General features: G+C 39.1%; 1 long non-coding RNA gene across 1 annotated transcript; it reads right to left on the bottom strand.

Annotated features, from left to right (window-relative positions):
• Nucleotides 1–3,459: 3,459 nt before the first annotated feature.
• On the bottom strand, nt 3,460–4,811 carry LOC142176666 (uncharacterized). The gene is made up of 2 exons (XR_012705373.1): nt 4,397–4,811; nt 3,460–3,752 (listed from the first exon to the last, which is right to left on the bottom strand). It is a non-coding gene; the product is annotated as an uncharacterized LOC142176666 (long non-coding RNA).
• Nucleotides 4,812–22,899: the final 18,088 nt, after the last annotated feature.

Below are 22,899 nucleotides of genomic sequence, written 5' to 3'. Positions count from 1 at the left end.
ATATCCACCCTCTATCTCCTTTCTTTCCAAAATCTAAAACCAATCTTCAGTTTTGAAATTATACTGAAGTTATTAAAAGAAATCTTTTCCAGTTCCTGTTTTCAGAATTTGAACTCTCAGATGTTCCCTCTCAGTGTCTCTCTCTATCTCTGTATGCTCTGTCTGTATGTATATATATCTGTATGTATTTCAACTCTCTCTTTCAAAAATTCCTCACAGTGTGTGTATTTTTCTCCTCCCCCAAATCTTCAGGGTTCTCTGACCTCTAATCCTCTCTTTATAAGCCTTCACATTACCCCTTTTAACAGCCTGTTTAGACTATCACCATACCCCTCCCATGTGCCTTCCATTTTCATTTCCACTTTAGCTAATTAAGTATTAACCCCATCATTCCCCTGGCAGGCTTAAACTTTCTCATTTTATTAACTAAAAGCAAGCATGGGCAGCAGGATGTAGTCTGACAGCACATGCTGTCAAACCATTTTTAAATCCAAAGCCCTTTTATGCAGGAAACAGGCTGTGCACAAGTGCACATGCCATCAACTCATATTTCAATTAACAATCTACCCTCAGATTCAAATATAGCAACTATAAGTGAACCTACTTGATCCTTACTTTGATTCAAACAAAGTTGCAGCAAGCAACAGGTGCAATCGTTAACATTTGAACTACTGAAATTAATTGACGACATTTGTCGACTCGACTATACTAGTTATAACTCATACAGTCGTAACCAAAAATCAAACATTTAACAGTATCGACAAGGTTCGCATTACACTGACTGAGCAGAATTGTGCTTCGAGGAATCAGTTAATCAGTACAAATTTGGAATTCAACTAATTGCTCAACAAATACATACATACACACTATCAAGACAAGTAGAAAAGGACACTTAATCAAACAACAAGGGTTCAGGCAAGGTAGACAGGACACAATTAATAGAAACTCAAAACAAAACAGACTTCAACAATCACGAACAGCTTTTAAAACAAATCACACGGACTAAAACAAGGAAAGGAAAGAAAGCAAACTCACCTTAAAACCTTGAAAAATCAAAACCTTAACTCGGACTCGGACAGACCTTTCTTAAGGCTGAACGGACTTTAATCGAAGTGTTTCTCAGATGAGAAACACTTTGATTAAAGTCCATTAGACCTTAATCTCTTCGGTTGAACGGATATGGACCAGTGACGAAGAATCACAAAGTTCCAAAACTCAGATCTGGGATTCATGCTTCCCTGATCAGATTCGGACCAAACCAAGCATGGTTTGGTCACGATGGGGGTCTTGGGAGTGTCAGGTGTGAAACTGGGGTTAAACCGTGTAGATTGAGTTTTGACTCGAATCTTCAAATGAAGATTCGAGAAGGTGGGAAGGGATTCGAACTGCATGGTTAACAGATCCGTGTTCCGGATGGCAAGGGGGTTCTATGGTGTTGAGGGTAGGGTCACCGGCGTTCATGCCGCCGGGTTTCTGGTGAAGGGAGATGGGGGCGGCTAGGGTTTGAGGGGAAGGGTCTGTGGAGACGAAGGCTGGGGTATTGGATAGGGGGCAGGGTATGTTAAGGGCTTATATATGGAATGGGTGGGTTGATCTCAACCGTTAGATCAATCTAGATCTACGGTCTGGATCTGAGGGCTTAAGTGGAACAGTGTCGTTTCGAGGGTAAAGGGTTTGGGTTGGTCCGGGTGGAAACAGGTCGGGGCCATTAGTGGGTTATGGTAAATGTGATCTTCGCCGTTGATCAATCTGAGATCAACGGCCAAGATCAGGCTCAAACATTACAACGTCGTTTAGACGTCTTTGGTGTCAACTGGACAAGGGCCGGGCAAGCCTGGTTCTGGGCTGTTTGTTTGGGCCAATTTTAATAAATTGGCCCAATCCGGAAGAAGAAAGGATCTTTTTCTCTCTTTTTTTATTATTTTTATTTCTTTTTCTTATTTATTTTAAAAACAAAACTAAGTAAAAATCAAATTAAAATTAAATACACACTCAATAAAATTATTTGCACACACACTAAAGATATTTCAAAACAGGTAAAATCAAACAAAACAAAATCACGGACAAAGATGCCTGTTTATGCCTTTCTATTTAAACCATGTTACGGTTCAGATTATGCATGACGCGTACATTTTTTTTTGTATTTTTTGTTTTAATAAAGTAAAAATGGGCCAAGGTCATAAATAATTAACGAAGTGTCATAAAAAAATTGTACAACAGGATCAATTGTCGTTATTTTTCATTTCTTTTGGAGCGATTGTCCCGTGAAACAAAAATCACGTGCTCACAGGGTTAGGGGTCATTTGGTTTGGGCTGAGGTGCTATTGGACTGGTGTAAAGGTGTTGGGCTTCTGTATTGGGTAGTTTTAGGTCCGAAAATAGGAGTAAGTTAGGGCTAGTTTTTAAATACCCAAGATTTAATAAATATATAATTTATAAAAGTGATTAATAAATATCAAAAAGATCATTTGTTTACTAAAATGATTAAGAGTAATTACTTAACATTATAAAAATATAAAAAGTTATTTTTCCATAAATAATATAATTATACATGCATATGGGCTATTATTGTAAAATGTGCAATTTAGCCTTAAAAATGTAAGTGTAATTATAAAAATGCATTGAAAAGTATTTAAATATTATGCTAGTATAATGATAAGTTTAGATGATTAACTCATCATAAAAATAATTTGGAGGGTAATCATTTGATATTTATATAATAAAATGAAGAAACAAATTGATTTAAAGCATTTAAAAATTATAAACAATTATGAAAAATACTTGTGCATGCCTGTAAATCAAATGATGACGCATGTGCACTATTTTGAAAGTATATATATATATAACCATGATACCATCTTTTAATAATTCAATCATGATATTAGTTATTACTCTAGCCTAGCTATGGAGTATCCATGATACCATCTTCTAACAATTTAATTATTTGTCTATGACCTGGACTCAATTCTTTCTTTTAACTTATACCGGAGTCTTTTACTGTTGTATGATTGTCAACATATATGGTGCATGGATAATACTCTAAACTCTTAAGTGCATTCATAACGTAACTAACTTTGGACTATCTATCGAATAATTCCTTTCGTTCCTTCTCAACTTTCTATAATTGTAAGCAATTACTTTTCTTGGTCATTCTGCCACTTGTTGCATGAATACTTGGCTTATCTTAGTGCCCACACATATTGGAATTCCGTATAACCCATATGATCTTGAATATCACCTGTTGATCTTTTTTTTCTTCTTCTCGTCCATTAGCCACAATAGGTGCCACTTTATTATGAAGTGCATATGATGTTGTTGTTGTCACGACCCAAATCGATGGGCCGCGACGGGCACCCTGTACCTTACTCAACTGAGTACCAACATAACGTATCTTTCATATCATTCTATCATAGGTAAAAGAACTGGAGTAAAGCATGAGGAAATGCAAATATATACATATGAAGTACGGGCCTATAAGGCCGGCATAATTCTGTATATACTCGAAACATAGGCCGACAAGGCCATACAAGTATCCGTATACATGATATCTGTCTACAAGCCTGTAACAATACATAATATCATAAAGGTTGAGACAGGGTCCCGCCATACCAATCAATACATGTACTAATCATACTAACCAAAGAAGCAACTCCGAAGCAAATGGAGCGCACCAACACCTTTCGCTGAGCTGATAGCCTATTTGGAGGAATCTTGACCTGTCTATCAGGACCTACGGGCGTGAAACGCAGCGTCTCCGGGCAAAAAGGACGTCAGTACAAATAATATACCGAGTATGTAAGGAATAAAAATCAGTAACTAGTACACATGAGAGAAACATTGAGTAAAAGACTCAACATGTATATCTGAATAACTCTGTGAATCATTTAATATTATAATGTCGTGTATATGAGTATAAGTGTCATACCATGCATGGGTATATGCATTCATAACATCATCAAGAATCTGAGGGCATCCCATCATATGATCTCGGCCACTGTGGGCAAATCATCAATGTATACCAGCTGATCAGGTGGTGGTGCGTATATAACACCGTAACCTTTTCCCATATATATATATATATATGCGTATATAACGCCATCTGGTCATGGGTCCAATTTACATGAATGCAATGCTTGAGAAGTACGTCAATAAAATTTCTTGGAATGTCATAAGACCATTATGCCTTTGAGTAATATCATGAATTAATTTTTTTTCAACTTACGTATTTTTCTGAGAACCATGAACAAATGATAGAATAATACGACACATGAGGAATCAAGCATAAGCATCTCTTGTATTTCTATGAATAGAGCCATTTATGGAGATTGTGCATTTGCTCTTTTCGTTTGTATCGTATGGATCATGTCAAAAGAAAGAAGGGATAGCCTTAACATACCTGAGCCAATTCTCTTGACAATTCCTCTAACACACGTAACTTGTGACAACACATAACATCAGATCGAAGTAGGGAAAAATCCATATGATAATCTTGAGAAAGATTGCACCTCTTTGCCGTGACCGCTCATAATTTTCATCCCTTATATATTCTGCTTTGGAGAAATCTTTGGGACACTGCATAGCGAAATCTTCTGATATGAAACTGTTCCATCAGTATGTATATGAGGTTCACCATCTTCATTGCAAATAATACAACCACTTTCATTCCGACAAAGTATATCTTCAACTTTTTCAATAGTGACAGACACGAGGTTCACTTGAAGCTTAATTGGCTTTGAGAGAATTAATGAAAGACTGACTAGATATTTTGCCATATTAGAAAACATATGCACATGCATGAAATGACACCTTGCTTCGCTTGTTTTTTTTTTGGGCAGTAAACACACAGGATCCTCCATGATTGTATGTTTCAATGGACTCAAACCTAATAAAGTAGCACTTCAAAGAAGCTATTTTTGTTTTCATTATGGATGTGCCACCTTTCAATTTGATGTATGAGTCATTAGTTTGAATAGTGGGCTGCCACATAGTCAAAATTTAAACCTTATCCAATAATTTCCTAATTAATTAGGTAATATCCCACTACACAATAATTAACCAATTGCCCACATAATTAAGAATTAACTCAACTTACTTAAAATACCACTCACTTTTAACACACTTTATACACCTTACTATCATGGTCATGTGGTACTTGTATGGTACTAGTCCATAAATACCGAGGATTTTAGCTCGGGCCGTATTTTATTCCAAAATGTCAAACTTCGACGAAATTCATTTGCTTCGATTCACTTATCCTCTCGCCTTCACAAATTTACTTATCCCTTTTTTGAAATAACATAATACTTATAATCCTAAAATAATCTCATTCCCGAGCTTACGTCATTAACTTACGACAAAACTTTAACGTACACAAAAATATGGGATGTAACATCTCATTTTCGATTTTCATCAATTTATTTATGGAGTACTTACATATAAGAAAATATAGAGTGTAGCATCATTCCCCCCTTTAGAACATTCATCCTCGAATGTTGACTGATGCACTTATGATTTTCATGACTTATGCCTTCCGAATACTTTAGTACTCCTCTTGCCATCTAGGCAATTGTTCTTGTGAATGAATCCCAAAGGCCAAGGCATTCCCTACTTTAGGCCTGTTTCTCACACCATGATATGTAGTAGGAATCTTTCCAATCTCATGACTATTGCTACCTTCTATCATGCAGCCTGCACGACTCTAACCTTGAATGTACGCCTATCCGATCTTCTCTCCTTTTCCTCCAGCTTTTAGCCAATCTTTAGGCCTCACTTTATGAACATATACAGAGCTTGATAAGATGTCCCTCTGGGCATCTATAAGTATACTAAAGTTCTTCGCTCGGTACTTTGTCGAACTTACGAATATTGCTTTATCTTATTTCATAGGCCCGATTATCCATTTGTATGACTTTACTGCAGGTAGGTCGTACTATACCATAACTCTTACTTTGATTTATCGTTACTGATGTCTGCTATCAAACTCCAGGTTACTCTCGTTTCTTATTCTATATGTATAAATCTAAGTCCTTTAATGATTTCTCATCACTTGTTCATCTTAAGAATGACGACCTAATCTCACCTCAGACTTTGTGACTTGTGTCCATCCATTTTTGATTCACCTAAATATTGATTTATCATTTGCCACTACTAACTTGATCTCTTATGTAACACTGTCACTAGGGCTCACGTCTCATTGGGGACATCTGGAGTAATTAGATTGATCCACCTAGGGGTGATACTATACTTCCATAACCATATTTCATAGTATCCCAATTTCATTCACCTTACATGGGTATTTTAATCCCGTACAATTCATGAAATTCTCTTCAATTCATTACTCAATCGAAGGCCCAAACGTCATCCTTTATCCATCACAATTACACCCCCATCATTCTACTACCAAGGTAACATTCCATTTCTTCTAAATGTCATTAGTCTTAGACTCCTTTGAGTTCATTCAGGCTATACTGAGCTTTGTATAACTTAGAGAAACCATCAACTCTTCTTGTTTTCATGTGCTTAATCCCGAGGACTTATCCATTCTCGTCACCTTCTCACTCGCCTTTTGTTATCCTTACTCCTGTCTTCCTAAAACCTTGTCGCTCTACTATACTTTAGCTTGCAACCTATACATACCTGTTTATATTATTCGCAACCTTCCTTCAACTTGCTTGCACCATAGATTTCCTTATGTTATTCTGGAACATCAAGTGATACATCACACCGTCTCTAACTCCTTTTTACTCTCTTGGCTAAATCTCTTGGTACTTAGAAACCATAGGCTAGAAGGTACGCCACTAACACTGCCGCTATCATTCCTGGATACTGAATACAAGCACTTCTAACCTTCTATCAAAAGTATGGACTATTCACGATCTTCTTCCTTTGAGTATCTCGTACGTTGTTCACATTTACCTTACTTACCTTAAAATCCCGCATCGTATCTTCTATCTCTTTCATGACCTACCTTCCACATAGGTATAATTCATGTCCATAACTTGAAGCTATATTATAATACTTGCACCTCTGGTGCTTCCACAATCTGGTTGGAGCTTCGTACTGACTTGTTATGAGGCTGGTACTTTTCTAATAGGATTTATCATATGGTCGTTATAGAATATGATTGTTGTACTATCTCTCTTGCACCTCTGATTTTAAGAGTGATTCTGCAACGTTTTAAATCACGATGTCCATAATTTCCTGGGTCCAATAATCAAACTCCTGATTTACTTGGGTGATGTAATTCTTTAGTTTCCTCTTTCCTCTGATCAACCTTTATATAGGCTTAAGCTATCTTCCGATCAGTGGCCCATGGTGTTAGTTATTACTTTAGCCCTTCAAGGACGCTAAGGAATATCCATGATCCAATATTCTAACAATTCGATCCTTTGTCTATGAAGTGAGATCAATCTTTCATTTAACTTAAACCAGAATCTTCTACGGCTATATGATTGTCAACATATATGCTGTTAATACCAAATTTTTCCCTATAATATTTTTGAAATGCATATATACTTTTAAAACTACGCATTAACATCAATTGGTATTTTTTTTCATATTTTTACATTTTTAAAATTAATTTATTTCAGTATTTTATTCATATAAGTTATTACAAAACTACATCACAAATGTTTTTAAAATATGTCTTTATTTAATATTACTATTATGGTCCTATTGAGTCCAACCTATTTGATAAATAGCCAAATTGGCACTTTTGGCTATAATTGCAATAACTTTGCAATTATAGCCCATGCATACATTTTTGTATTATTTTATCAGAAATTAGTCATTTGCATTTTTAAATACTAAATAACTATTTTTAAAACATTTCTATGCATGAAATTCATTTTTTATAATTAGTAATTATTTTACAAATTATTTTTAATCAATTGTTTGGGGTATTTAACGAATAACCTCTTTTATTTCAATTTTAGCCTAAAATCTACCAGCCCAATACCTTATAAAAGCATCCCAAAAGACCCTAGGCCCAAACCCCTTATCTACCCGACCCAATTTGTGTTGAATCCTAGCCGTTGATCATTTTATTTATCAACGGCTCAGAAACTTCCTACCATAATTAAACCCTAATGACCCTCCCCCCAAACCTCTCATTTCTCTTCTCTCACCGCCGTCACTCACATCTCCTCATCTCAAATGTTCTCCAATCTTAACCCTAACTCACCCTCATCGTCACTCATCTACTGCCATTCATGGTGGTTTCCCACCAACCCAGGGCTCTAATGGCCTCTTCTATGCTGGTACCACCATCTCTAAGGTCCTCGAGGAACCAGGGTCAGTTCGCTTACACCTTTGGCCCTTTCTTGCCTGTTTCAGGCCATTCCGGTTCGATTTCGAGTAAGATCTTTCTATTTCGCCTTAAACCTGTGGATTTCTAAGCCTACGTCTTCATCTCTATGTTATTTTCTCGAAAACCTAATTTCGTCCTTTGAACTTCTCATATCTGTACAAGATCTGAGATGGATTGAACTTATTTACATGAGTTTTACAAATTTTTCTAATTTTCGAGTGGCTTTCCATTTTTCTAAATTAGGGTTTCCTGAAAATCCCTTTCTTCAAAACGTTTTGCTGACTTTAAGTATTTAATCTTCTATTTTTATGTGTTTTTGACTAATTTCGTAGAGTTTGCTTCAACCTTAACTAGTTCATGCTAAAATCCCAATTTGTTTTTGGCATTTTTGTTTGGATTCTGAGCTTGTCTGTGTTACTTATGCACTGTTTTTGTTCTATGCTTTGATTCCTGTTATTTTTCTTTAGCTTAATTCGATTTGATTTTTACCCTTGTATGTCTCTATTAGGTTTATGATTTCATTCTCGACTGGTTCTTTGTGTTTATACTTGGCCTACTTGTATATTCATGGAAACCTGCGTTATTCTCCCTCAAATCAGCATCATTTGTTCGAATTTTGACTCACTGATTTGCTCTATTAAGACCTATGTGTTGATTCTGATTATTTCCCTATTTTTATACTTTTTAATTATTTTTCTTACCTTATTGGAATTAATTGTGATACTTGTTGATTCATACTAATTGTTTCCTTAATTAAACCCCGATTATTTACGCCTAATTGCCTATTATATGCTTAAGTTTCACTCGATTCTTCTTTCCTTAAATAATGTCCTGCCTTTACCGTTGGTTGATTACCCCTTAATTAGGGGAGACCTTACTGATTTTATGCATGATTGATTCTGTAAATTTTCCTAATTGTTGAACAATTGATCTTTTACCTTATTCTATTTAATTCCTAACTACTGTTTATACTCTTCCCTATTCTCACTTCTAAGGGACGAACATTGGTTCACAAAAAAATACTCTTACACTCTCAAAATCTCTCTATTCTTCCATGTTACTTGCAAATTCCCTATGACCTAGTCGACTGTAAGCCAAGGCTAGTTATTGCATCACATCTGCTCTATACTCTGTGTTTTCTCTCCTTAACTGATATGTCATGATTCAATTTAAAGTCCAAAATTCTATGTGTTTCATTGTTGTTCTAGTTCATTAGTTATGATTTCTAATCATGTTTCTTGTTTATTATCATGTTGCTCAACATGTAACCAGCATGTCTAAATCACATTGCCTAGCTACTGTTTCAACTAGCATGTCTGAATTTGTTTCTGTCAAACATGTGATTAGTATGTCTAATTCTGCCTACTGCTTTATCCAGCATGGTTCAATCTGCTTGTTAAGTATGTCGGCATGTTGAACTATGAATACTTATGATGCTATCCTAATATGTTTTCTTAAGTTTTTGCCTATTCTGCTTTGCTCATTCTAAGTTATCTAGTCTCTCTAGGGTAACTCTAGTTGTGTGCCTATCCAGTGTTCATGTGTTTTAATATGGTTTTACTGTGATCCTTGCTCTATGTCTCAATCACCTACCTTATAGCTAACCTATTAATTCTATAGATCCCTTAAGGGTCATGTGCTTCTTGTTGCTTATGTCCTCCACTATACACTGAGGTGTATTCTATGTGTGTCCCAACCCCTCTCTCCCTGTGTGGAATTTGTTTGTAAAGGTTTTCTGAATCTGGTTGTTTTGAGATTTTTTGTTCTGATTTCAAAGTGTTTTTCATACTTTTCTCAAGCTGTTTTACCACCAAACTAGTACTGGTTTTCAGAAATCTTTTCACCCCTAAGAGTCCTCTCTATACTGTTTACCAAAACATTTTCAAATTATGTCAAGCACTCCAACTTACTCTTAGGTTATTAAATCTTGCCCCTCTGGTATGTGTACTGCTTGGAGATCCCCTGAGATCTCTCTGAACTTTGGCATATCAGGGCTGGCTCTTCCACACTGCACCCACTCAATCCTTATTGTGAAAAGTCTGGGTGTGAGCACTGCCCGGGATCCTTGAGGTCCTTAGGGAACTCTGACACACCAGGACATGAAATTGGCTATAAAACCCTTGGCATTTGAGACTACTGAAGGCATGGTACACCAGGATTTGCTTTAGTCCTACTTCAGGCTCCCTATAACTTAATTTATATTTTATTTATGTAATTTATTCAATCATTGGTCTGTAATAATTAATTGTAAACATATATTGGGGTGACTAGTGAAAAAGGAAGGTAGTTATATGGTACTATGGGTAAAACTGGGTAGAAAACATTTTGTAGGCTTTATATTCTGCGAATCTGCATTAGAAGCCATGCTCTAGGACTGATGTGTTCATTTGCATTCAAATCATACTAAACCTGCATTAGATGTTCTGTCTTTAGGGCTTCACGTTATTGCTTCAGTATACAACATATCACTATTGCATGTTTTAATTTTGCACAAGTATTGTCACTTAGAGATCCTGCTACTAGGCTAATAATCTTGTCTTAATAAAGCTGGTACTCCTGTATGCATTAGATACCATGTATTTTAGGAACTCTATTTGCATTTTGTTGAACATGTCTGTTTCGATTGAAGTAAGTAACTGCCCATGAAAAGGTTCAAAACAGCCCCCATGCATAAACACCATGTCTCTAAACACAAGTTAGTACAAATCACCTGTTATAATCTATGTCAACTAGAACAACATGTTTGTAGGTTGAACAATTTCTTAAACTGTTAATCATCTCTTGTAATTGTGATTGCATACAGTCCCACACCTAGGAAAACCTTAGGTAATCAGTCTCTATATAAAAACTGGAAATTGCATTTTGATTGTGTTAAACTACTTAAGTTTACAGGCTATAAAACCAGTAATCAAGCGAATTTAAACCCTGCCGTTGAGTTCTGAAATCTCGTTGCAAGATTTGTGTCTTAATGCTCACTTAGATATCCTGTCTTAGGATCCTTTCTAAAATTACCTGAATCTGTATTTTAGACGTGCTGTTTATTTGCTATGTACATGCGGAGGAAAATATAAGCCTTCTAACTGCTTCTTTCGCTATTTGCTTCTCCTACATGTTATTTTTTGTCGCCTAGATTTTTACCTTTTAAATACCATATGTTTGTCTAGAATTTCCCAGATTTAGAGGTCCTAAGTTCCTCCAGAACCATAAGGAAGGGACGGGTAACAGCACGCTTAGAGGTCATTAATCAAATTCGCTTAAATAACTATTAAGGGGAGGGTAATGGGTAGTAAAAGGATATGATGACCAGTGCGTTAATGACACGTGTATCCCCTCACAATGAGGAGTGAATACCAGGCATTGCATGGGTATGATCCTGTAGGCTAATCAACTTAGGACTTCCCTTTCCCATCCCTATATGTATTTAAGTTATCTAAACTTTCTTTACATTTATGTGTGTTTAAGCTGTCCAAACCTCTTTTACTTTCATTACCTAAACTTCTTTGATCATATATGCATTTAGATGGTTAAAACTACTTTATTTTCAAATGTGAGCTAACTTGTTAAGTGACTAATTCACATAGTTTAAGTATGGTTGGGACCCACCATTGTGGACCGCGAGGGGTGCCTAACACCTTCCCCTCGAGGTTATTTCGAGCCCTTACCCTAATCTCTGGTGATGCAAACTAGTTACATAAGTTAATCACTCTATGTGGCCTAACGCACCATAATCCATTAGGCGGTGACTCTTCAAATACCCAATTCCCACAAGGAAACGAGTTGTTCCCCCATGAATGTCGAAACCCGGACTCCCGTGAGGAAAAGGGGGCGCGACAGCATGGCGACTCTACTGGGGATATTTTAGGCTCTTACCATAACGAACTTATTTTTTGTGAATTAGTCCAATCATGCTCTATCCCATGTACCCTTTCCCCTTATTTGAATTTAACTGCTTATTTTCAAGCATTTATGATTTCTTTATTTTCCTGAAATTGACTTGTCTCTTTGTTTTCTTTTTCTGTAACTGTCTTTCAATTATTTAAATATTATATTTATCATTTTTTTACGTGCAAATACTTGACAACATGCTAATTATTGTTGCATAAATCATGATCAACATCATATTCCACTCGTGCGTAATCAATCCTATAACAACATTTGATGAGTGTTTGTGCTCTTCCTATATATCACCCTTTAAATTCAGAAAGGCATATTTGCGGTAAAACTAGTCGATCAGCAGTTCCTTACTCTGATTAATTGTACATGCATCATGTCAAACCTAGCCAGGTTAATATGTTGTCCTCATAATAACCCTTTAAGACAAGCCTCGTCCAAAAGTCCATCGGGTTTTCCACAATCCCAATGGACGAAATCACGATTGTGTGCATTAATTTGGAGAAATAAGTGCTAATATGCTAATCATTACTATATAAATAGACGAACCTGGAGGGGGAAAGGGTCTAACTATCTCTTGTTTTGCAGAAAATGAGGCACGAAGTTCCTAGATTCGGTATGGTTGGTAGCATACCTCCACTTTTGATAGATTGGTAGAGGGACCTTCCCTTAAGTGACCAAATTCATGTGAAAGAGTCCTTGGGAATTTGCCATCACTATTGGATCTCCAACAAAATAAGATGTTGATCGAGGCTGCCACTCTGTTTTGGGATAAAGAAAGGGTTGTGTTCCGTTTTGGAGACATAGAAATGACTCCCCTTCTAGAAGAAATAGGGGAATTTGCTGGGTTGCCTTGGGATAGCCTTGGTCTGTTGGCACCTGAAAATCGCACCACCAGAGGGTTCCTTAAGATGATGGGGCTGAAGAAAAATAATGATTTGGAGTGCCTGAAAAACTCCTACATACCTTTTGATTTCCTTTATGAAAGATACGGTCACAACAGCTCTTACCATATTTTTTATGATGAGTTCTCAATCACCTCTTTGGCTGGGTTTATCGTAGGGTCTTCGTGTTCATTGTGTGCCTCTTGGGCATGATGGTATTCCCAATCTAAGGGGATAGAATCCATACTAGACTGGCCATGGTTTCCAAAACTCTGATGGACGGGATCGAGGGGCAGACATATACTATTATCTTTATGATCATTGTGGATATGTACCAGGCCTTGGAATACTATCAGAAGGGGTCCAGATTATTCGAGGGTTGCTATTTTCTGTTACAAGTCTGGCTGTTAGAACATCTCCAAAGGGGCCAATATCGCCAAGAGTTTCCACGAAGGCCATTGAATGACCACATAGCCTTCCATCACCCTAAAAGGATGACTTACATTCCAGACATGTTCGATCAACCTAAGGATGTTGTAGGGTGGGTGCAGTTTTTCAACAAGTTGACTGAGGACCAAGTTTAGTGGATGTTCGAGTGGTTCCCCACCAATGAGTTCATCATAATATCCAGAGATGTCCCATATTTGGTGTTAATCGGGTTAAGAGGGATATACCCTTATGCTCCCCTTCAAGTTTTGAGACAGGCAGGCAGGAGACAAGTCATACCACTGGTTGCTAAAATGAGTCACTTCATTGCTGATATCCTAGGTGATGCCATCCCATATAAGAATTAAGCACAACATATGTGGACTTTGAAGATTATTGTGTAGAAGGATACCATCGAGCCGGACTAATATCATGCGGGCCATTCATACTTTTACCCCTCATGGTTGGATGACAATCTATCAGGACTCTTTGAGCCATGGGTTGGTCCAGGAAATAGGGTCATAGATGAGTTTGCCGAAGCAGAGGTAAAGTACAACAAGCTGCGCAAAAGAGTTCGAGAGTCTGAAGCTGAGCATATGGCGCATCATAAGGCTGACATGGAAATGATTAACGAGTGGAAAGAAAGAGTTGTTAAATCCAGCGAGAGGCTGGAATATCTGGAATACAGTTTAATGGAATTAGAAGGGAAGATAAGGAAGAGGGTTACCGACTGCCAGAACGCTAAAGGAAATGAATGAGTGCATCTGGCAAGGGCATTGCTACTGCTGAACCTGCGCAAGATGGGAGAGTTGATCGACAACAGCATCTGGTCACAGTAGATTAGATTTACTTGCTTTCCTTTTAAATGTTATAAGGCCAAGTGCTATTAGCAACATTATCTTATTTAGTTTTGTTTTGGGTGTTTACTTCTACATTAATGAAATGAGGAAATTATTGACACTAAATTTCTCCAAATTTATTTGCCTCTAGGCCTACCTCGGACACAATGAGGTTCCCATATTAGGACACAAATTTACATCCCGCAATATGTTTTTAAATACTGCAAACATTTCAGAACCCTTATTGACTTGTTTACCTTTTGTTTTTCTTTATTCTTTATTCTCATCCCCTAAGGTTGGTTCGCACATACTGGCATCATCAGCATATCACACCAGATCTTGAGGCCCTCCCCTCCTCCACCTCCAAGCAATACAAAAAGCAAAGGGAAAGCTAAAATGGATGATTTAAGTGGTATTCGAAAGTAGAATGTGGAAAATGCAGAAACTTCAGACGGTTGGAGTACTCCGGCACCAAATGATTAAGTTTTAAGGTTGGAATAAAAGATATTGGAGCTACAGGGAGAGCTTGAGCAGTTCCGCAACTTGGCAAACCTATCCCTCACCCTGAATGTCCCCACCAAGAACCCAGCACCCCCCCCCCAAAATACACTGAACAAACATCCCCAAAACCCTCCTACACCGCATCGATATGCAACCCCACCTCAAAATCTCAATCCCTTACCAATACCAACTCCGCCACAACACCACCATTAACCAATCGAGTACCCACCAACCGCCACTTATCACACTCCCCAAAATATACCACAACCTATTCGCAATCCTCAAAACTCAACCAATGACCAGCACTACACCCAGGCTCCTGACACTCACCAAAACAACCCTATATACGTGGAAACCGTACCTCACTCTATCTAACCAACTTCCTATACACCAGAATCTGCTAAGAAGGACCTGCTCATCAAAAGCATGGCTGAGGAACTCAAGATGTTGACAAGTTGAGTTTAGAGTGTCGAAGGAGGCAAAGGGATAGAAGGTTTGAACTATAAAGACCTATGCAAACAACCATATGTAGAACTGCTAGAGGGGTACAAATAGTTCGAGATGTTTGATGGTACTGGTGATCCCATTGTTCATCTAAGGGCCTATTGGGACAAACTTGTCGGGGTCGGAAAGGATGAAAAGATGCAGATGAAGCTTTTCATGAGTAGTCTTACGGGAGACGCTTTGTCCTGGTACATCAGCCCGGATCCTAAGAAGTGGTCCAACTGGGTAAGTACGGTGTCTAAGTTTATGGACCGATTCAGGTTTAACACAGAAAATGCACCAGATGTTTTCTACATTCATAACCTCAAAAAGAACCCCACCGAGACTTTCCGCAAGTATGCTACTCATTGGAGGTCAGAAGCAGCCAAAGTCAGGCCATCTTTGGACGAGGAACAAATGAACAAGTTTTTCATTAGAGCACAGGATCCGCAATACCATGAAAGTTTGATGGTTATTGAAAACCATAAATTCTCTGATATTATCAAACTTGGGGAAAGAATTGAAGAAGGCATCAAGAGTGGGATGGTAACAAACTTTGAGGCATTACAAGCCACAAACAAGGCATTACAATCAAGTAGCATATCGAAGAAGAAAGACGTTGGGGCAGTAATGGTGGCTCAAGGCCCGAAATTTCCACTTACATATCAATTACCTCCACCCATATACCAAGCACCACCACCTATATATAAACCCTCATCTCCCAGATATTCCCAACCAGCCACTGTCTACCATACCTATAATTCCCAACTATCTTATTTCCAGTCACCTCCAACTCGTCAAAACTACCCAAGACCGCGACCCAATTTTGATTTCAAACCACCCAGACAATACACCGTTGTTGCTGAGCCCATTGACCAACTGTATGAAAGGTTGAAAGCCGCTGGTTACAACACTCTTATCCCCGCTGTGGCGGAGAACCCATCTCAATGGGACAACTAGAACAAATCCTATGCATACCACTCCGGTATGAAGAGGCACACCACCGATGAATGTCGAACATTGAAAGACAAAATCCAGTCACTGATTGCCAACAAGGTCATACAGGCAAAAGAAGCCGCACCCAACGTCCACAACAATCCTCTCCCGGATCATATGGGTGGCGGAATACATGTGATAGAGCTAGATGAAGAATGGGATCTTGAGGGGTCAATCGGGCTTATTCCAGAATGCGATGACTTTAAACTCGTAGTCACACTTACTTCCATTATAGTACAGACTCAATCACCTATCGAGGTTGAGGTAGCTGCATCAGTTCCATTTGAGGTAGAAGTAGCTCCACCTGCAGCCTACCCCTGTTCCATTTGAAGTAGAAGTGGCCACACCTTTCACAATGACAGTATCAACCACACCTCCTTTCAACTCAAAAGAAATACCCTGGGATTACGTTGCGAAGCTGGGCAAAATGGAAAGGCAAAGATGGAGGTATTCGATGCTTCACAATGGATGGTAAGACCGGAAGAATCTATACACCTGAACACTTGGGATGACTAAGTAAGGATACCACTACCAAACAGAATGTCATTGAAACAAGGCTAGATGACCTTTGGAGGAAAGTACAAGCAAGGGAATATTCCGTCATTGATCATTTGAACAAAACCCCAGCTCAGATATCCATGCTTTCACTATTGCAAAATTCAAAGGCGCACAAGAATGCTTTGATGAAGGTGTTGAGTAAAGCTTACGTGCCCAACAATATCACCTGCGGAGAGATGGCCAATATGGTAGGGCAGGTGCTGGAAAGTCATAAAATAATCTTCCATGGGGATGAGCTACCTCCTGAAGGGTTGAATCACAACCGAGCATTGCATATCACAATGCAATTTGAAGACAAATTCATCGCTAGGGTCTTGATTGATAGGGGTTCAAGCCTCAACATTTGTCCGTTGGATACTTTGAAAAGATTGGGCAAAGGTTTTCATGAAATACGGGTAGGAAGTATGAACGTGAAAGCCTTCGATGGGTCCCAAAGGGACACAATTGGGGAAATTAATCTTTGTCTACAGATGGGGCCAACTTGGTTCGACGTTGAATTTTAGGTGCTCGACATATCAGCCTCGTACAATCTTCTGTTGGGCCGACCATGGATACATACCGCTGGGGCTATGGCTTCCACACTACATCAAGCCGTGAAATTCGAATGGAACCATCAGGAGGTGATCCCATTTACACTAGTCAAACCATCTCGGTTGTCGGGAATAGAAGAAGGCTAGGAGGGGAAACCTATCATCACATCGAACGTGTCAAAGCTGTTAAGAAAGACAAATGGTGGATTAGCAAAATAGAAAGCATACTGGCATGGTCTGGGTATGAACCCCACAAAGGGCTTGGGATGAATCTCAAGAGTATTACTAAACCGATACAGCTGAAACGTCATGTTACTACTTTCGGGCTCGGATACCAGTATACATGGAAGGAGTACGATGATTGGCCGCCTCCATGGCGTGGACCTTATTATCCTCTTGAGCAACCAGTATGACACAATATGGGAAACTTTAGAAGAATATGCATTAGCTGGGTTGAGGAATCTGTTCTTGGAGAACGAAGACATGAATTGCAGTGCAATAATTGAGGAGGAGGAGGAAGAAGGCCCTACCATTCAGACTGTGGAGAAGGGCGTTGTTCTTAGGAACTGAACCGCCACACCATCTTAGGCCCGTCGAGTCCCTGGGTAGCTTGGTAAATTTTATTTCTATAGCCATTCTAGGCATCTATGATTTTTAGTAATTTTGTTATGAAGACTCACTTGTTTCAAAATAAATGCTCGATTCATCAAGTCGTACTTGTTTGGATGTTTTAAGTCTTAATCAAATGCATTGCTCTTTATTATTCATTATTATCTTCCATATTTTTCTTTCTACAACGTTATTGTTACTTTTCCTGATGAACTAGTGACCATGACATGTAATGAGGCAACGTAATATGAGGATAGTTACTGGGATAAAGAAGATGAGATACCTGAGGAAGTTGTCAGGGAGGTTGAAAACTTTGAGAATAAGCCTAAGTCCAACCTGGACGAAACCGAAGCAGTAAATTTGGGGGATGCCGAGACCGTCAAGGAGACTTGCATCAGCATTCACTTATCGCCGATAGAGAAAGAGGAGTACATTCATTTCTTAAAGGAGTATGAGGACATTTTGCCATGGTCATATGATGACATGCCCGGTTTGAGCACGTCCATATTGGCTCACAAGTTGCCTACTAATCCCATGGGTCCGCCGGTGGAGCAGAAACTCAGAAAATTCAAACCAAATGTGAGCCTAAAAATCAGGGAGGAAGTTACTAAGCAGATCAAAGCCAAAATTTCAGGGTGGTTGAGTACCCAACCTGGTTATCCAACATTGTGCCAGTTCCGAAGAAAGATGGGAAAGTCAGAGTATGTGTTGACTGTCGAGACTTAAACAGAGTAAGTCCCAAGGATGATTTTCCAGTGCCAAATATACACATCCTGATCGACAATTGCACCAAGCATGAACTCCAATCTTTTGTAGATTGCTTCGCGAGTTATCACCAGATATGGATTGATGAAGAAGATGTGGAGAAAATAGATTTTATTACACCGTGGGGGGTATACTATTACAAAATCATGTCATTTGGTCTAAAGAATGCTGGAGTTACTCACATGAGGGCCATGACAACTGTCTTCCATGATATGATACACAAAGAAATAGAGGTGTATGTGGATGACATCATTATCAAATCCAAGAGAGCCGCGGATCACATAGCGGACTCGAGAAAGTTCTTTGACAGGTTAAGAAGGTACAACTTGAAGCTGAATGCCACAAAGTGTGCATTCGGGGTTCCCATAGGAAAGTTACTAGGATTCATTCTCAGTCGTTGATGGATCGAGCTGGACACGTCTATAGTTAAGGCTATTCAGGAGTTACCGCCACCTAAGAGCAAAAAGGACGTGATGAGCTTACTAGGACGTCTCAACTATATTTGTCGCTTCATAGCACAGTCCACAGTTATATGTGAACCCATTTTCAAGATGCTGAGGAAAGATGCCGAAACAAGCTGGACTAAGGATTGTCAGAAAGCTTTTGACAAAATCAAGGAGTACCTATCCACACTACCAGTCTTGGTCACGCCAAAACCAAGACGGCCTTTGCTACTCTATCTATCCGTATTGGATGGAGCCTTCAGATGTGTTCTAGGACAAAATGATGAGACAGGGAGAAAGGAGCATGTCATATACTACCTAAGTAAAAAATTCACACCTTATGAAGCACGATACTCTCTGCTGGAACGCACTTGCTGTGCTTTGACCTGGATGGCCCAGAAGTTGAGGCATTACTTCTGTGCCTATACCACATAACTCATATCCAGGATGGACCTCTTGAAGTACATATTTCAAAAACACATGCCAACTGGGAAGCTAGCCAAGTGGCAAATACTATTGAGTGAGGTTGATATCGTCTATGTAGCTTAAAAGGCGATTAAAAGCATTGGCAGACCATCTTGCTGAAAATCCGATAGGAGGAGAATACAAACCCCTAAAAACGTATTTTCCTGATGAATAAGTGTCATTCCTAGGAGAGAACATTACCGAAGCATGTGACGGTTGGAGCATGTTCTTCGATAGAGTTGCAATTTCAAAGGAGTGGGCATTGGAGCGGTTTTGGTATCAGAAACAAGTCAACATTATCCGGTATCTACCAAATTCAGATTTCCCTGCACCAATAACATGGCGGAGTTTGAAGCCTGCATACTAGGACTTAACATGGCAATCGACATAAATATTCAGGAGTTGCTGGTAATAGGTGATTCAGATTTGCTTGTGCACCAGGTATAAGGAGAGTGGACCGCCAAGAATTCCAAGATATTGCCATATCTACACCATGTATAGGAATTGATAAAGGGGTTCATAAAGATAGAGTTTTGGCATGTTCCCAGAATTCAGAACGAGTTTGCCGATGCTTTGGCCACTTTGTCATCCATGATACAACATCCGGATAAGAATTCCATTGATCCAATCCCAGTGAGAATCCATAATCAACCAGCTTACTGTGCCCACGTCGAGGAAGAGATGGATGGAAATCCTTGGTTCCATGACATCAAGGAATATTTGGCGAAAGGAGAATATCTGGAGCATGTGAACCACACTCAGAAATGCACACTTAGGAGATTGTCCAATCACTTTTTCCACAGTGGAGGAAACTTGTATAGAAGAACTCCTGATTTGGGATTGCTAAGATGTGTCGACGCAAAAGAGGCTTTTAAGCTACTCGAGGAGATACATGCTAGGACCTGCGTCCCGCATATGAATGGTTTTGTCGTGGCCATGAAAATACTTAGGGCCTGTTACTTTTGGAGACAGACTATGTCCAGTATGTCCGCAAATGTTACCAATGTCAAGTGGATGCCGATATGATAAAAGTGATGCCAAATGAGCTCAATGCCACAAGCTCACCTTGGCCATTCGCCTCCTGGGGAATGGATGTCATCGGTCCTATCGAGCCCACAGCTTCAAACGGGCACAGGTTTATTCTATTAGCCATTGATTACTTCACAAAATGGGTAGATGCTACATCTTACAAAGCCGTACCCAAGAAAGTCGTCACAGACTTTGTCAAAGATCATATTGTTTGCCGATTCGGAGTTCCCGAGTCCATTATTACTGATAATGCCGCCAATATCTGATCTGATGAAAGCCATGTGTGAGACATTCAAAATAAAGCACAAGAATTCCATAGCCTATAGACCTCAGATGAATGGAGCTGTAGAAGCCGCCACCAAAAACATCAAGAAAATACTAAGGAAGATGGTGGAAAACCACAAGCAATGGCATGAGAAACTACCCTTTGCTTTGTTGGGATACTTCACTACAGTTCACACATCAACCGGGGCAACTCTCTACATGATGGTTTATGGCACCGAAGTTGTCATCCCAGCCGAGGTAGAGATCCCTTCTTTAAGGATCATACAGGAAGTCAAACTCATCGCTGCAGAATGGATATGGAGCTGCTATGAGCAATTGGCCCTTATAGATGGAAAACGGATAAATGTAGTATTCCACGGTCAACTTTACCAGAACAGAATGTCAAGAGCTTTCAACAAAAGGGTCAAGCCAAGACAATTTGCACCAGGACAGTTGGTGCTGAAGAAGATCTTCCCACATCAAGATGAACCTAAAGGGAAGTTCTCTCCCAACTGGCAAGATCCTTATATAGTTCACAGGGTGCTAACAGGAGGAGCACTCATACTTGCAGAAATAGATGGAGAAGTCTGGCAAAAACCAATCAATTCCGACGCATTCAAGAGATACTATGTTTAGACTACTAACATTTCTTCATCTGATGTAATTGAACTACGCTTGACATGATTTCCATTTAAGAGGGGATACGTAGGAAGCCTTGTAAGTTCGGTCATATCTTAATAAAATTTCCATTTCACTCCCCCCCCCCCCAGGATCAGAAACTGGGGCAGAAATTTGAGGAAGGCCCTTAAAATTCCGGAGCAAGTCTAGCCAACGTTATTGCATGCCAGAAAATTAGAAACTGGTTATGAAACTGGATATGAAACTGGGGAAGAATTTTGAGAATGATTCTCAAAATTCCAAAGAAGGATCGACAAGTTTCGTTGCTCGCAAAGAGCCGAAGGATCATCCACCAAACTGGGCAGAATTATGAGGACCCTTAAAATTCTAACATAAAAAGCTGCAATGTCTCTGAAATATGGTACAGTCACTAGTTCATCTAAAATTACTTGATGTTTCAATATGTTTCTAAAATAACTCTGTTTTATCGACAATTGCATATTTTCAAAGAGCTCTATTTCAGTAACAGTTAGGTGTTACCCAGGGAAACTCAAACAAGGCCTCCAGAATGGAGCAAAGCAAGGCCAGCAGACAAAGGCACGAACCAACCTCCCCCTCACAAAACTTACATTTTTTCCTCAAACGCAGGCATATCTGACGTAGCAATAGCATTCGCAAATATATACACGAAGCAAAATCACTATCAATCGAGCCACCAGACACTGAATGTATCCCCAGCTAAGAAACATTCTACTTTGCTACCTGCTCTTTGCATGAGACTAAGCCCTGTCCCGCATCTTGCATGAGGCTAAGCCTTGCCTACATATTTACATAAGGCTAAGCACTACCTTCTATCTGCCTGGGACCAAGCCCTGTCCCGCATCTTGCATGAGGCTAAGCCCTGCCTACATATTTGCATAAAGCTAAGCTCTGTCTTTCTCTTGCATGGGACTAAGCCCTGTCCCAAACCCTGTATGAGGCTAAGCCCCGCCTCTATGTTTGCATAAGGCTAAGCACTTCCTTCCATCTGTATGGGACTAATCCTGTAAAGCCCCAGAAAATTTTGCTAAGTAATTTAGGATTTCGTGGTGCCAATGTAGGCTAATTATTTTATTTTGTGAGCAAATGAGGATTCATGACATAATTGATATCAATTGTATATGTTAATAAGCATATAAGTCATATTATAAATTATTTAGGGTCTAAGGAGAGGCCTAAGTCTAAGCAAAGTTGGACAATTTCATAATAGACTAAAGTTGTAAATGAGTACATGGACCTCACTTGGGACGA

Source organism: Nicotiana tabacum, chromosome 22 (assembly GCF_000715075.1).
Source record: "Nicotiana tabacum cultivar K326 chromosome 22, ASM71507v2, whole genome shotgun sequence".
Lineage (NCBI taxonomy): Eukaryota > Viridiplantae > Streptophyta > Magnoliopsida > Solanales > Solanaceae > Nicotiana > Nicotiana tabacum.
This window is presented reverse-complemented; position numbering and strand designations above follow the sequence as displayed.